The sequence below is a fragment of the Micropterus dolomieu genome, linkage group LG08 (genome assembly GCF_021292245.1).
Source record: "Micropterus dolomieu isolate WLL.071019.BEF.003 ecotype Adirondacks linkage group LG08, ASM2129224v1, whole genome shotgun sequence".
Classification (NCBI taxonomy): domain Eukaryota; kingdom Metazoa; phylum Chordata; class Actinopteri; order Centrarchiformes; family Centrarchidae; genus Micropterus; species Micropterus dolomieu.
In genome coordinates, this window is record NC_060157.1 from 19851695 (window position 1) to 19863943 (window position 12249).

At 46.3% G+C, this 12249-nt stretch overlaps 1 protein-coding gene across 5 annotated transcripts in view; it reads left to right on the top strand.

Moving 5' to 3' along the window:
* rerea (arginine-glutamic acid dipeptide (RE) repeats a) overlaps window positions 1-12249 on the top strand; it is a 125426-nt gene that overhangs the window by 73712 nt on the left and 39465 nt on the right. The gene's annotated exons all lie outside the window — the stretch shown is intronic.

Sequence of the window (12249 nt, forward strand, 5' to 3'; positions counted from 1 at the left end):
AGTGGAACCTGTGCTCACGCTCTTCTAGCTGTAGACCTGTGACAGGACCTGTTGGGGACTGATGGCGGTCAGTGTTAACAGATGGCCGACTGTCTCTTGGAGTCCTTTTTAGCCCAAAACATCATCTCAAAAGAAGCTTCACTGGATCATTAGAGGGGTTTTTGGATGGGCTTACTTTGAGTGATCATGAGACATGTTATTTATTTGTCGGGGCACTGTTTTAGCTATTTTATTTTTTTGAAGCTGCCAATTGAGTGTTTCACGTAGGTTCATTTAAGACTTTTTGTCAGATCACGCAACTGAAATAAAATCACTTTGAGCCTGTCTAAGAGGTGATATCACAGTGCAATACAAGTACTAATTCAAACAGTGAAATTTACAGAAGGAGAATATTGATTCTACTATTGATTACGCTCCCCCCTCTCTTGTCTTTGTCTTTGTTTGGACCTTTCACATTTTACATTTTCACATATGTATAGAGCCCCTTTATCAACACTCACCCACCTCAGCATTAAGCCTAGAGATAGAAGTATTGGTTATCCTCAAGAGAGTAGATTTACCAGTCCAACTCTCTTGTGGATGGCTGTTCGAGACTCCTGTTTAACTCGGGACTCAGCGGCAACAGGCCATAATTAGGTGCAAACTGTTTTCTGCCACGCTAAAATGCCATTTAAATGCCAAATGGCAGCGAAGGTGTGTATAATATGTGGGCTCTATGGCCTGTTGCTGTAGACTCTGCTGGATTGTTGCTGCTGCTGGAGAGAGGTTACTCACAGATAAGTGGTTGTTCTTGCAGCATCAGCCTACACTGCCCTTGTTAGCTCTCTCCCCACCCCCCCATTCAAAACCTTTTGTGCTTCACCAGCTATTGTCAGCAGAGATCCTATCTGGTAAATAGGAGAGGGTAGGTATTTAACTAATTAATGTGCAAGTGTGTACAGATGAGCCAGTGGCTCCTACTGCTGGCACTGTTTAGGCAAGTTTTTGGCGTGGAATTTCACTGAGGATGTGTAGCTTTCCTCTCACCTTGGTGGAGTGCTTTATTTATTCCCGACCTCAAATCTCCTATAACTGTACACAGCTGATTTGGCTCTTTGATAAAGTCTTTTGTCTGTGTAGCGCTGACACCCACTCTGTGCTGTTTCATTTAACTGCTTTGACTTTAGTGGGCTAGCTGCTAGTCTTTTTGCTGGGGAACGCTGCACCACAGGCCCATATAAGGAGTGTGTCTCAGCTCTGTATGGTTCTGCACAGAATCACAAGTTGTCTGGAGCCCACCTGTCAAGCCCTACCACAGCCATCTTTAGCACCAACCTGACAAAAACCACCAGAGCACAGCCTGCTTTACACCAGCCTGCTGATGTGCTATTCTAACAGGCTAAAGCAACGACATTTATTATGGTAATATGTCATGCTAAGCTTGCAGTCATTGGTTGCATTGAATGAAAAGAAGCAGTGTTTTCATAGGGCTTGTGCAGCAGGCGCTGGGCTTTATAGCCTTTAAAGCAAAGCAAAGCTACCCAACCCCACATCCCTACCAGAGACCCTAATGTGAGTGTGTTTGTGTGTGTTCGCTTGCATCACTGTGTGTGAGCAGCGTGTGTAATCACTCCTAGCTGGCGGGCTCAGGGGGAGAGGTGGAATCAATGCAGTGGACTATGAAGAGAGGAGAGAGAAAGGAGGGAGGAGGCTGATCAATATCATAGCAGCAGGGTGGGGTAATATCCACTTCATGCAGTGCCGCCACAAACAGGCAGGATTGTGGGGGGGGGGGGCAGAGGAGAAGAACAGAAATGTGAGAGAGGAGGAGAGGGAGGGGCAACGGTAAAAAGATGCAAATCTCTGTGGCGCCGGTAAACAAGAGGCTTTGTGTCAATCACCAGATGAAATGGCACATTTAGCATTCTCCTCTCTCCCTCAACTATTCCAACACTGCTGGGGATTGTTTGCTTGGCAGCCGCCTGCCCATTGGTCCAGGCCGGTAACGGGGCGTGGCTGCGCGGTGATAATGTATGGGCTGCCATGGCAATGATACTCGCTGTATAAGAAAGTCATCAATAACCCCGCCCCGTTGTATTCCACAGACTGTTTGTCAATGTCTGCCGGATCATTCCATCATCAGCCTATCATATCCCTCTTCACACACAATCTATTACAAGCCTCTAGTCTGTTACAAAGAGCCAGCTGTAGGAACACCTAATCACCCTCCACCCAAGGACAGGTGGATGTCAATCACACCACCACAATAGACGGGGGGGGGGGGCAAGAATTTGCCAACAAAACGGGCTGAACGCAGAATAGCCTTCACACAAGCTACAGTACACAAAGCCTGCTCCATATGCTCCCAGTGCTTTGAGGTTGCGTGCGCCCTACCATATCTCATGCTGATTGCATGGTATGGTGAACTGTGTCTCCTTTCTACTTGATTTAACTTCAAAGCCGTGACTGGGCTGAGCCGGGCAGGCTTTGCGTGGCCGTTTAGAGCTGGGAGACAGGATGTGATGGCGGACAACTGAACTGTATGCTGTAAACGGACTCTTCCTCCGCGGTGGGGAGGAAGTCCCTGCCAAACCATATGGTCACACTGGGATGCACAGATGATCTGTGTATGTGTGTGTGCGCGCGCGTGTGTGTGTGGGTGCATTCCTTGGTTTTCCTCTCAGTGGGTTTCTTAATGTGTTTGTGCATTTATGGCTCCTTTGTTCCTGTGTATAGTATCTTGACCTGAACATGCTGTTACAACTAAGTACATTGACCTGCCTCCTTATCTAATGCACCTTACAGCCATTTTTAAAGACAGATGGTAGATGTGTGTGTATGTGTGTGTCACTTTTAATGACAGTGGCAGGAGGGCAAGTGAGGGTTGAAAGTGAAGCAATAGTTGACTTGCAGCGAAGAAAGCCATCTCAGACACAGCACTGACTTCTCTGTCTTTTCTTTCCTTCTCTCCTTCACTCTCACTCACTGCGGGTAAACAGACATCCCCCTCTCCTCCCTGACAGAGTGAGCTGAGGCAAGTAATTCCCCCGTCTACAGCAAAATCCTTTACCTCCCCTACCCAGCCCTGGATGCTGCTGCACAAAGCAAATGCAGTCTGAGCCTGTGTGTTGGTGTGTGTGCATGTTCAGTATGCCTTTTGATTTACAGGCACACACACAGATAAATGGGCGGGGAAGGCTTTTGATGTGCCCGGGCTGCAGAGAGAAGAGATGGTTGGTGTGTTGTTCAGCCTCTTTGTCTCACGCTCACTCTCTTGGTGGGCGCTCTATTTGTGCGCGTGAGCGTGTGAACGATAACCAGTGTGTTTATCATGACTCCCAATGTGTTTTTCTCATGTTCTGCATTAGAGAGCAGTTGTTTACTTAAGCATGCGGTTTTTATTATGTTACAGATTGGGAGGTCCTCAGCAGAGACGAGGGCTGCAGTTTTAATTTGCAAGAGCTAAATATGTTTTTGTTTTTTAATACTTACAAAAAAAGTCACCCATTGATCTCTTTGTTGTGTCAGCTAAATGTTCCTTTGGTACATTGGCATTATTGTGTGATTATGACTCAGAAAACAACTAACAAACAACTGACTTCTGAAAGGAAATGTTATTCATAGATCAGTTTTACATCCCCAGCTTCACTCCTACCTGAAAAAACAATAATACATCATATTACATAATGGAGGATATTTGCGGGTTCTTAAAGTCTCGACAAAATGTGTAAGGTGTGCACAAACGTGTCTAAAGGTGTAATGTTTCACTTGGCCATGGCAGTTCACAGCTTGTCTGCTCAGTTAATGCAGAACAGGTGCATGGTTTTTCGTTGTTTCTGCCTTACTGAATTCAATAATTTATACCTTTATTCACCTTTTTATGTTGCTCTTACACCACCCATTTTTTTTCCATTTCAGAACATTAATCAGATAATAAAAAACACAGCGGTTTGCTTGCATTGTTGTTTTTTATTTCAGATTATTTTATTAATTTTACTTTTTTTGTGCCTCATTAGGTCATTCTTCATTCAGTGCCGTACACCCATTTGACAGTTAAAGATAAACAGAAGGCAAAACATCCCTTGATGTTTTATGCACTGGAAAATGTAAAATCTTTAGTGGTGAGTTAATTGCAGAGGAGGAATACATTTACATTTTAATCAATAACACTATCACAGAGTTGTGGGCAATTCAGCCTTTCCTATGAATTTTGAATGCCTTTGGACTTCCTAACTGACGCCAGACAGTGTGTAATGATTTGATGAAGAAAGTAAAATGTAAAGAAAATGTTTCACTGTGACTTTAAATTCATTCTCAGGTACAGTTAAACATGTGTCAAATTGACAGAAATGTGTCTTCTTGATATAATCACATTACAATATGGTGGCTGTTATTGCTGGTCTAGACTGAGAGTCATGCAGTACAGCTCCTTCTAGCACTGGGCCAGCCTTGTTATTGCAGCTGTGTTGTCTACAATACATCTCTTGTTGAAGCACAGCAGGAGGCTGCTCAAAGCTTCTGGCCTCTGTGTGCGTGTGCGTGTGCACATGTGTTATAATCACATTCTTCCCCAGAATTCAGACTGCAGTTGCTGCGAGTAGCCTTTTGATTTTGTGAGCTCTAACTGTATTTGGTGAAAGGCCTGTAACACTTTAAATCTTTTGTTAACATACACATCTGATGGCCTAGTGCACTTGCATCCACACTGATATATTGTCACACACACGGGTGGGTAATTTGCATGTGATTATTTGCATATTGTACAAAGCAGGCGTCCCTGACAGACCACCCACTGCTCGGCTTGTGCGGCATCTGGCTGATACACCGCTTACATGATGTATTACTGATAGGGCCAATGTCATCACTAGAGACTGACAGACAGGCAAGGTCACCTTCAGACGTAGAGATAGAGGTGGGGAGAGAGACCGAGAGATGCTTATCTTCAGAAGCAGTGGCGAGATAAAACAACACAATCACAACCAGTTGAGCTTATGGTGACATGAGCTCTTCAAGGCCGTCTGCAATGCTGTCCGTCCGGTTTCAAACGCAGCTTTAAGATCCATTTCTGCATGCTGGCGCTCTTATTCTCTAATCTCTGGCTGTGTTTCGCCACTCCTCTCTGTCGTGGGTGTGTAAACGGTGGTTTGTTTGTGTCTGCGTGTGTGTGTGGAAATTATCTTTGAGGTATGTGTGTTAAAAGGATCATAAATATTCCTGTTTGCTGTGTGTGTGTGTGTGTGTGTGTGTGTGTGTGTGTGTGTGTGTGTGTGTGTGTGTGTGTGTGTGGTCAGCGCACACACACACACACACACACACACACACACACACACACACACACACACGAGGTATCACTCTCACAAACATTCCCTGTAGACACTCTTCCTGCCTGACAGCTGCTCTTACATGGACATGACCTCCAAAGCTTTCACACATACACAAACACTAGGGTTTCAATGGTATGAGATTTTCACAGTGCAATAACTGTCTCAGAAAATATAGTATATGGTATTATTATTGTTAGTAGTAGTGTTATCGTCAGTTACAATGACCTTAAAAGGAAGGTTTGTTTGGCTGAACAAACGCTTTATCATAATTTCATAAAATATTATGTCCTGACAAAACCTTATTAAATGGAAATATGTGTAAAAAGTCCCCCTGATATATATGTGTATATATGTATTTAAGTGTGTGTGTGTGTGTGTATATAGAGATATATCCATCCATCCATCGTCAACTGCTTATCCTGCGTACAGAGTTGTGGGGGGCTGGAGCCAATCCCAGCTGACATCGAGTGAAAGGCGGGGTACACCCTGGACAGGTTGCCAGTCCATTGCAGGGCCACACATAGACAAACAACCAGTCACATTCACGCCTAAGGACAATTTAGGGACACCAATCAACCTAGTCCGCATGTCTTTGGTCTTTGTACGGTGGGAGGAAGCCGGAGCACCCGGAGAGAACCCACACAGACATGGGGAGAACATGCAAACTCCACACAGAAAGACCTGGATGACTGGGGTTTGAACCTGGGACCTTCTTGCTTAGATTTAGATATATATCTGTATAGATATATATCTGTATCTATATAGATAGGTAGATAGAGATGTATATCTATCTATCTATCAATATAGATATATATCTCCTTTCTGACTTCCTAGTCGGTTGTTGACAAGTCTACACACACAACCTATCCACCCTTCACACACACATATCCTACCATGAACAAATCTTATTTCCTCTGCCTATCTATTACTACTGCATTAAGCTACACTTGAGCCTGAAAGTTACATATACGTGTATGTGTGTCTGTGTGTGAATTATACTAAAGGGGGAGATCGATTAGCATTGGCTTAAGCAAGACTTCTCATTTCCTGTATTCCATTACAGCGCTCAATCAGCTCCTTCTCTGCCATGCCCTGCTCAGGTGGCTGCTGCTGGGGACACACACACACACGGACACACACACACACACACACACACACACACACGGACACACACACACAGGGTACGGATTAGCTGGCTGGGCAGACGTCCAATATGACATACACACACACAAACACAGCCTGATATTCATATCCTTTCTGCACGCCCTTCTCATCGAGCAGTCCCCCTTTCTTCCTCCACAGCAGTAAGCCAGTCAGTATTAGTAAGATGTCTCATTAGCTCACCAGGCTATGCTAACAAGGCGAAGCTAACACAGTGGATCACAGGCAAACGGCTTTCCAAACAAAACACCAGGCCGTTTAAACATTCTGCACAACACAAAGGAAGCCTCTGTCGTCCAAAAAACGCCAGCATTCCTCAGTCTTTCTGTGCGTGTTTGTCGGCGTCTGAATCCTGACTCACGGGTATTACCTTGAGACCAGACAAGTCTCTGCTCTCAAGAGAACATCCTGGTCTATACGCAAACACGCCCGCAGAGACACACACACACATACATACACACACTGGCAGACGCACAAACACACACAGGAAGCCAGGTATCAAAGCGGGGATGTCTTTGAAGCGGTTAAATGAAAGGCTAAAGGCAGAAATGACAATGTTTTCTGGCAGGCTATAACTGTATGTCTGGCTGAGAGGGAGAGCTTGAGAAATAAAGTCAGTATTATGATCTGAACACCCAGATATGAGCTCTCCTAACCGCCTCCATCTGTCCTCGCACAGCCTGTGTTTGAAGTCTCACTTGGATCTGCATTCTAGTCTGCATCCTGCTAGTGCTGCAAGGATTTCTGATTGTAGTCTCAAAAAAAAGAGAGAGCGAGAAAAAAAGTGTCAGTGTTATTGTGTGCAGCCTAAATCATTGAACACAAGTTGTCAGGACCCTGATGCTCGGTGTCTGTGGTCTGCAGATAATGATCATCATTAGTGAAGATATTCTTTATATCCCCTCTCTTCTTGCCTTTCACGGTGCTCCTCTCTGTGCCATCACTTAACTAATCTTCAATTTCTAGGCTAAAACCGCTGTGCAGCAGAAGTGTGTTGTAGGCGAAGATAAATATTTAAGTTGGACATAACCCTGGCTATTTTATGGAGCGAGCGGCCAAGGCCGGTGTTCTCGATTCTCACCACCACTCTCGGTCTAGAAGGAGGGCCATGTGGTCAAGGTCGTGCATTCTTCTGCCATTAATTTACATTTGAAATAAAGGCGAGGTTAAGGCGAAGGCTGGTGCAACTAGTCCGGTTTGTTTTCAGCATGGAGTGAAACAGTGCTGGACAAGCTAGACCTCGGTTGTGGCAGTCACGTGTGGTGCTTGTGACTCCTCAGTGTGTAGAGTCTGCCTGTGGTTAGCAGTAAGATCCACAAGTAGTGGCCCTCAGCCCTAAGTCTTAATTAGTATCATCTGTGAGTTCCGCGTGACACAACCCGTCTCCTCTTTATTTTATTTTTTTCTTCTCTCCATCTCTACCACAGTCCCTCCTCCTTCTGCCTGGTGGACAGGAGAACCTGTTAACTTGTGTTGTGTCATCAAATTTAGTGAGTCTGCCATAAAGTGATTTATGCGTGTCTTCTTTCTTGAAAGGGGGTTTTAGATTTAAGACACACACACACACAGACACAGACACACACACAAACACTAAAAGCAAATCTGCCCACTTTGAAACGGCTAAAGCTCATCCAATCCAATATGGAGCTGGGCTGACAGATGGGCCCAGTGTGTTCAAAGCAGAGGGCGCCGATTTAATATCCAAACAGGTCAAGCCAAAGAGACGCAGAGAGAGAGACACCCCTGTGTAGGCATGGCGCAAAGGTCCTGCCAGCACCGCCACCACAGCTGGGACTCACCCCACCACCCCCCTCTCTCTGCCTCCCACACTCTCCGTTTGTTCTTGTTGCCAGGCGGGGAAGCAGGCTGTGCACAGCTCCTCCACACAAACATAGTAATCAGCATTTGTTTAGTGTTGTTGTATGTGCCTAAGAGAAGGAGGCTTGAGGGGCAGGTTATCCTTCCTTCCTCCAAGTAGCCAAGCGCTCACTGTGAAGCCCATAAGGAGAGGAGGATTGCAGAGTGGAGTCCTGCTGCTGCTGCTGGCTCTGACAGCCTGATTTAGAGGTGCTTTTTCTTACCTCTGACACAGAGTCCCAGCCTGCCCCGCTCGACTGCAGGATTGGGAGAAGAATAGTGGTGCTTATCATGAAAGCCTGTTATTTGTGTGTGTGTGTGTGTGTGTGTGTGTGTGTGTGTGTGTGTGTGTGTGTGAGTGAGAGAGAGAGAGAGAGAGAGAGAATTCTCTTGAATGTGTGTGTTTGCTCACCCAGCATGCTGGCATTTCTTTTTAACAACCTCCTTTGTCAGTCACTGAGATGTCGTAGATTGCGTGAGCACAGCAGATCTCTTGTACCTCGCCAGTTTACATTCACACACAGACAGCTTTTGAGTGTGTGTGTGTGTGTGTGTGTGTGTGTGTGTTCTGTCGTCCAGATGGAAGTGCTTATTGAGTGCTGGTGTGCTGGCAGATATCTCTGTCTCTAAGAGAGCGGGAGAAAGTAGGAAAATGAGGAAGTGAGAAAGCAGAGTGGAAAACCCTTCCAATCAGATCCATCATCTGTGTGTGTGTGTTTATGCGTGTGTATGTGTGATCTTCCCAGCCAGCTCTTCCTGCCATCCCTCTCTAATCTTATCGTGCCGCAGCAGCAGATTAGTCCTCCCAGATCCCATCTCTGCCTCCAAATGCCACAATCAGCCTTTTGTTCTTTGGTTGTGCTTACTCGCCCCTTGCGGCAGGCAAGGTGAACACTCCCACAATCCTGCTCTTCGTGCCATTTTCAGCCTCTGCCTGTCAAAGTCACATTGCTACCAGCCCTGATCTACCATACCCAAGCCTCCCCTGCCCCCCGGGGTGTTAGCTAACTAAGCTGTTAGCTCAACAGCCTGCTAGCCTAGCTGAACTGCTTGACATTCCTCGTTACCACTGAGCTGCTGCTGCTCTTGTCTATTTGACCTCCCCCTCCTCCCGCTCTCCCTTGCTCTCTGCCGTCTCCTTTGTCTGTGTGTCTGTCTTTCCTTCCTTACTTCTGGCTGCTGCCTCCTGAAGGAAGTCATAGATCCTGGCTGCTGATGTCACCAGTGTGGGGTGGGGGGGGGGGTCAGTAACAGGGTTAGCAGAGGAAGAAGAGAGTGTTTGAAAAGCAGAGAAAATAAACAGAGGTTTCCTGTTAACGAGGTGCACTGGGGGCCTGTCGTGTGGGAGCGGGAGGGTCTGGTTTTGTTTAAAGCAAAGCTCTAGTGTTACAGTGCGGGAAGGAGGAGGAATAGGCCATTAGGGTTGAGGGTTACAGGTTGTAACAACGTTCCCCTTAGTTTTGTCACAGCTCAACTCAGCTGTAAGGCAACGACCATATTGTAAAGGCCACTGTGGACAGATGTGGGAGAAAGTCTGGGCTCGCTGCTGCCGCTTTTGCAATCTCCCAAACATTGAAAGGTATTAGTCTAGCCATTGGTTTTGAGTTGAAAAGCACTGTGTTGATTTCACACACTCTTAGTTGAAAACATGGAATTAATCCCACACTCAGGCCATCTCTTAAGTGTATGTCTAACAGTGCTGGTTTCTTTTCAAATTGTTAAAGGGGAAGTCTGCCCTCTGTATCCCCCCCCCCCCAGTCTTTGTAGTGGTGTGGTCGTACACAGGGGCCCCAGCTCCAGAGTTGACTGCACACACATGCAACCACACAAAGAAAACTGCACAGCCATTATGGATCCAAGGGGCCAGCCACCTTTAGCTAGTCAGAGGGTGTATTAACCGACTCACACAATGCTTGTCTTGTCTTGGCTGCAGTGATGAATTCATAGATTTTATTCATTTAATCATTTATTAATGATACATTTTGGAGTCATTCTATAGGAAATATACTTTGAATCTTTCTATTTGCCAATATATATATATAACCTTTTGAGAAGTGACCCTCGTATAATCCAACCTCTGTCTGAGTGTACCCAAGAATGCCACAGGCCAGGCTGAGCCACTGGGGGAGGAGGAGAGGGGGGACGTACTTTGTGCTCAGCCCCAAAGCATGACTTACAGATTTATATCTCCTCAATGAATAAAGGGATACCCTTGTACCCTGGGGGTTTCAGTAAAGCAGGAGGAGGATAGTTGTAATTTTAAGTCTGAGGAAATGAGAAGGTCTTTCTCCCCTTACCTTAATCCAGCCCCTTTCCCCCCCCCCCCCCCCCCCCCACACACACACACACACACACACACCACCACCACACACACACGCACTTCTATCTCCTTTGCTCTGCTTCCTTGCACTTTCTCTTTTTTCCCCCTCTTGTTTCATTTCTTTCTCTCAGTAGTGGGTTAGTAAGTCTTTTGGCCTCTCCGCGGTGAGCAGCATTCCCAGGGTTTAGGGCCCAGGAGGAGGGAGGGCAGGGCCATGTTTAGCCTCTGGCAGGACAGACAAAGATGGCTGACATTGTGCGAGGCTCAGCTCTCCCTGCAGGCAGCGTGGAATGTCTCTAATCAATTCAGCATTGTGGTCTCCTCTTATATGTTCTCTGTTATTTTCTATGGCAGGCTTAGCAAAACCCAGACAATACAACTAGTAGTTCATGTTTCGAGTCTGAGCTGTCTATCATCCGCCTTCATTTTCTCCTTTGCGTTATCTACTCATTTTTTCCTCCCTGCATGTTTATAGAATTGTGATAATTGAAAGCTATGCTTCACTCCCACTACGTGCTGCATATGTTGCACTCTCCGTCTTTCTCTCCATCTCCCTCCCTCATTTGCCTGAGAGGGCTTAACACCGCTGTGAGCTTCTAAACAGCAATCTGCTCTGGAGAACGGCAGCAACTCTGCAGTGACGAGGATGTTGATGATAGCTAAAGTAACATTCACTCTCTGCTTTGCTTCATTTGGCTGGTTTAAAATAATGCAGGCTCATGAATAAGGTGTTAAACCTGTGTGTGTGTGTATGCGTGTGCATGTCTTGTGCTTTTCTGTTCTAAATTCTCAGATTTTGTGGTTTTACAGGCAGAAAATTAAACGTTCAGGTAGCACACTGGCAGCATTTATAGTCTCCTTAAAGTATTAATTATGTATAAGCACCGGATAACTACTCTTTTCGCTGTGGCAGGCAGCCTGTTAGTCTAGAAGGCAACAGTGTCTGTACACTGGATAGACAAGAGGTTGGGATGGGTGGGCTAACTGCTGAGAGGGAGGCGGAGGGACATGACGTCATTGCACACATTTCTTCACACACAGTATGGCTACGTGCTCGGGGGGTCTGTGTCTCAGTCCATCAGTGTGGCTCTGTTGAATCACAGGCAAAATGTGTTTGTGTGATGTTGCGTGCATACTCTCACAGCCATCCACAGCAATAAATGCAGCTGACTGACTGCGTGCCAGCTGCTGTTTAACACGTCCAGGCTCACTTACTCATTCCTCCTCCCTGCTCAAGGTTGGAGAAAGGGAAGAATGAGAGAGAGAAAAATGGAGGGGGGGGGGGAGTGGAGGGTTGGAATGACAAAGCTTGAGAGGGAGGGAGGGAGAGAGAGAGAGGTGGAAAGAATGGAGAGAATGGGAAAACCAGAGGTGGGCTTGAGGGTTCAGGGAGGTGATGATTTGCTTGGCTGCGTGTGCTCAACCTCCTCCCCAGTGACATAACAGAACAATGTACTCTAAAGGCTTTAAATATCTTTAGTCTGACCTCATGTTCCTGTACACACACACACACAGATACAGTGTAGAGCCTGGAAAGAGCGGAAGTTGAACTGTCTGCCTTCAATTACTGTGGACTCTTCCCCCCCCCCCCCCCCCCCCCCCCCCCCC